Source organism: Hylobates moloch, unplaced genomic scaffold, assembly GCF_009828535.3.
Source record: "Hylobates moloch isolate HMO894 unplaced genomic scaffold, HMol_V3 SCAFFOLD_23, whole genome shotgun sequence".
Lineage (NCBI taxonomy): Eukaryota > Metazoa > Chordata > Mammalia > Primates > Hylobatidae > Hylobates > Hylobates moloch.
In genome coordinates, this window is record NW_026652298.1 from 13,695,205 (window position 1) to 13,699,888 (window position 4,684).

At 37.3% G+C, this 4,684-nt stretch overlaps 1 long non-coding RNA gene across 1 annotated transcript in view; it reads right to left on the reverse strand.

Moving 5' to 3' along the window:
- Positions 1-275: 275 nt before the first annotated feature.
- Positions 276-4,684, reverse strand: part of LOC131382382 (uncharacterized) — a 52,346-nt gene continuing 47,937 nt past the window's right edge. The window contains exon 3 of the long non-coding RNA XR_009211815.1: positions 276-312. This is a non-coding gene — a long non-coding RNA (uncharacterized LOC131382382). The remainder of the gene's footprint in view (positions 313-4,684) is intronic.

Sequence of the window (4,684 nt, forward strand, 5' to 3'; positions counted from 1 at the left end):
AACAAAACTAAAGACAAAAACCACATGATTATCTCAATAGATGCAGAAAAGGCTTTCAATAGAATTCAACATCCATTCATGTTAAAAAAAACCAGAGGTAGCCTCTTCCATTGTCCCTTGATTTAGCTGTGGGGTAAAATATTGCAGTACATAATGCAATGTTGAGTCCAATACCTGGCTCAGTTTCCATGGTTTTCCTTGGAACTGGTACTCTGGGCATGAAATGACACTGAGGCGCAACATGTAGACTAGCTCTGGGTGGCATTTCTTCCAATAGGGTCTTCTGTTGTTTTCTGTATCAGCAATTGATCACTGAAAAGAGAAAATAAAACGGTAAGGAGAAAGTTAGCTTTCCACCCAATTAGCCAGTGAAGTAACTAAAACCGGAAAGCATACAGAAGAGCAGGCTGAATCTACTTGATATAAAGTAATGAAAAGAAAATTGCTCTCAGCATCCCCACCTTATTGTACAAAAAACTTCTAAAATGAAATAAATGCACTGCCACTTCTGGTTTTTTAATAACAAATTTCCATTAGTTACTGAGGAAAGTAAAAGGACCTTTGCCTCTCCCTGAGCTGAACACTTATGGGCAAAACATGAAACAGTTTCCTCCTCAATGTGTTTAAAAGTTAAGCACATGTAGCCAAAAAATGATAGGGCACAGAAGAGGCCAATACCAGCCAACAAAAGTCATGGGTTTTGTTTGGTTTAATGAATGAAAAACCTTGGCTTCCAAACAATTCTCAAAAAGAATTATTATTCTAGAGAAAAGACTGGATTATCTATTTTTCTTTAGAGAAAAGATATCACAAAATTGTTATATGTAGTGGCAACCAAAGAGTATGCAAACAGGGAAGGAAACTATTGTACAGACTTTTAGGCAGTTACTTAATTTTAAAAAATCGTTCTATTTTCCTCTATGTTTTTTGGTAGTTATAGTATTTGTCACCTTTTGAAAATCTGTGCTTTATTTTGGATTGTTTTGTCATCCTAAATTAATGTCCTCTTTTATGTCTAAATAGTACTTCCGAATAGCTTATTCATTGAATAATGATTAATTTTTATAAATCATTTTATGTTTTAAAGAATGGAATTCTTAGCCTTCAAAGGCCCAAGGCAGTAGTACTTATTGTATCTCACTTATCTGAAGAAATTATTTATTTAAATAACAAATAAAAGTCAAACAGCACAGAGGGAGTAAAGCTCATATAATAAGATACAATTTCTTCCTCTTTAGAAATGAATGCAATCTGATATGAACAAGCCATTCAAATACTTAATAAGGTTCTGGGGAAGAAATAAATATATACCACATTGACAGCAAGCTTTGCATCTGTATTTTACATCAGATTCATTCTTTCATTAAACAAATAATTGTTGACCTCTGCATAGACTGGGCATTATGCTGCTGTGGGGTTATCATTATTTTTTTAACTATAATGTATTTTATTCACTACATTAGTCAGGGCTCTTTTGCTTGCCAGTGACAGAAACCCAATTCAAACTATTGATATTAAAATTATGTATATATTGGCTCACATACTTGAATAAGAATGCAACTTAAAAATAGATCTATCAAAATTATCAGAAATTTCCTCTGTCTCCTTACTGACTTTATTCTTAGACTGGTTCAACCATTGTGTTGGCTAAATGGCCACCACCAGTTCCAACTTAGGACCTCAGTGAAAAGTCAGTGCTTTTCCAAGAGTCCCAGCTTAAGCCCCAGTGCTTGTGTCCATTGGCTGTGATTGATTCATTTTATGTTATGTGACTATTCTTAAACCAATTACTATGACTGAAAGGAACCAATATACTACTTTATCAAGTTCATGTCTGCCCCTGGAGCCAAGAGAGAAGTAAGCCTCATCCAAATGACCAGGAATGAAATAGTGGACCAATGCTTCTCAATTAAAAGGAGGGAATGGACACCTGAGAGGAAAAAAATAACACCTACCCAGTACAACTATACACAAGGAGCTACAGAATAGAGTAAGACATAAGTATGTAAACAACTATAATGTATCTCTTTGCCTCTGTCTCTCTGCTTCTCTATCTATTTATCTATATCTGTCTACATACACAGACACACACAGTGGTGCATATTAAATGTTCAGCTGGCTCTGCAGGGGAAAATAAGTTCTGACTTATAGTGTTTTCCAATTTCCATGGTGTAAATACTCTCATCATAGCTGATTTCATGTACCAATGTGATGTCACTGAACGTGGAATTGAGGAGATATATCCACACATTCAGCTCTTCTCAGCCAGTACGAACTGTCTCCAGCATACCATTGCCATAATTAAAGATAAGGTGGGAGAAGTTTCAATCTAAGTGAACAGAAGTAGTATATGGTCTGACCCTTACAAGATGCGTAGAATTTTTGCAAACTGATTATATGTGTGGCAGTATTAAAAATAATTACAGAGGCAGATCAAAGAATCAGAGTTGGAAAAATGAGAGATGTTTTATAGAACTCAAAATTGTTTTCAAACATTTAGTTTATATGAACTTGTGCCCCATATCAAGAGAGTTTGACATGGCATTTCATGGGGAAGGGGTAATTTTGGTAGGGAAGAATATTTCTATATTCTGAGGGTCTCATAAGAGTTTAGAATCCATTTAATTGCTCTACTTTTCAAAGTTATTGTTTTACTCTCAACCCTCTGTTATCAGACCCGATTTATGTGTAACTGTGAATAAACTACAGCCACTTCAAATTCTTTTTAAAATGTCCTTTATCCGCAAGAGTAATGCACTGAGAGAAATATGTCATGTTTCTCATAGACTTAGATCTATGCCAGTAGAAACATCAAAGGGATGTTGCATAAACAAGTAATATAGACTTCTGGTTTCAGCTCTGACATAAAAAGAGCTTGAAAGTCGTTACTCCTGTCCTTAAAAGAAAAAGTTGAAAGAACTGAAAAATCAATGATTTTTCTTAGACCCATCAGGAACTGAGGTTACAGGCAAGCCACCATCCAAAATCTGAAAAGAGAGAGATGAATCCAGAAAGTGACAGCCAGGATCTGCTTACCTGGAGTAGAAGCTACTGGATCAATAAACTGGCAGACAATCTTAAATGGTAATAGTGATGATTTACTGGAGACTGACGGTAGATTGGCATAAGAGTAAGAAACTCCTGGAGACTACAGTCTTAGGGCAGACCCATACTTTCTTGGATTTACCTTCAGAACCTCACCAGGTTCTCACAGTGAAGATCTAAAAAAGATATCCTCATGGCTCTGTCAGGGGGAGGGAAATAATAACCAATGTGAAAAAGGCCCAGAGTCTTCTCCGTAACGAAGGCCTACTCAATGAGGGAAAAGGCTACCAGAGCCTTATCCCAGCTGGGGGAAGGATGGGAAGGGCATTCCTTACCTTTCTGTACACTCTAGCCTTTCTTTCTCATCTAAGGGGAAAATAAAGGCTATACAATGGAAATATAATTGTTAAAGTCACAGATAAGAGACATAATGCCACTAATTATATTACAGAATTTCTCTCCCCTATACCTTAGCACCACACCAGCAGGGCTCCAGAATAACAATAGTAGATTATAGCTAAAGAGCTGTGGAGACCAAATTCTCTCTGATGAGGTGTGCACGGGAAAGCTCAAAGTCAAGAGAGGAGACAAAACAAGGACACTAGAGGAATTTGAAGGCCCTCAAACCTGTAGCGATGGCAAACAGCAAGCACAGCCCAATTCCTAGCTAGATTATCATAAGTCCTCACACTAAAGGCCTGTTTACCTCAGTTCCTATTCCTGATACAAACATGTCAGGCTTTCAAAAAAAAGTCACATGGCATGCCAAAAGCAAGAAAAAAAAGACACAATCTGAAAAGACAAAGCAAGCATCAAAACCAAATTCAGAAATGACATATGTTGAAATAATCAGAAACGGAATTTAGAGTGGTAACTGATTAATATGTTAAAAGTTCTACTGAAAAAAGTAGATAATATGCGAAAACAGATGGTTAATGTAAGCAGAGAGATGGCAACTCTAAGAAATAATCAAAGGGAAATGCTAGAAATCAATGACATTGTAATAGAAATGAAGAATGCCTTTGATGGAATCACCAGTAGACTGGACATGGCCAAGTAAAGAACCAGGGAGCTTTGAAAGTAAGTGAAGAAGTGATACACTCAGGACTAGACTTAAGCAATGGACAGTTCAACTCTTGCTGAAAGCCCAAGAAGGCATCTGATATGGTTTGACTGTGTTCCCACTCAAATCTCGCCTTCAACTGTAATAAGCCCCACGTGTCAAGGGCATAGCCAGGTGGAGATAATTGAATTATGGGGTCAGTTTCCCCCATACTCTTCTCATGGTAGTGAATAAGTCTCACGAGATCTGATGGTTTTATAAATGGGGGTTTTCCTGCACAAGTTCTCTTGCCTGCCACCATGTAAGATGTGACTTTGCTCCTCATTTGCCTTCTGCTGTGATTGGGAGCCCTCCCCAGCCATGTGGAACTGTGAGTCAATTCAACCTCTTTCCTTTATAAATTACCCAGTCTTGGGTATGTCTTTATTAGCAGTGTGAGAACAGACTAATACAGCATCCTTTACTACCCAGTAGTTTCAGGGACCACTTCTGATAAAAAGGGATAGTGGGATGGAGTAAGCAAAGTCAAATTTGACACTTTTTCTAGCCCTCTTGAACTACATCAAGATTTGACAC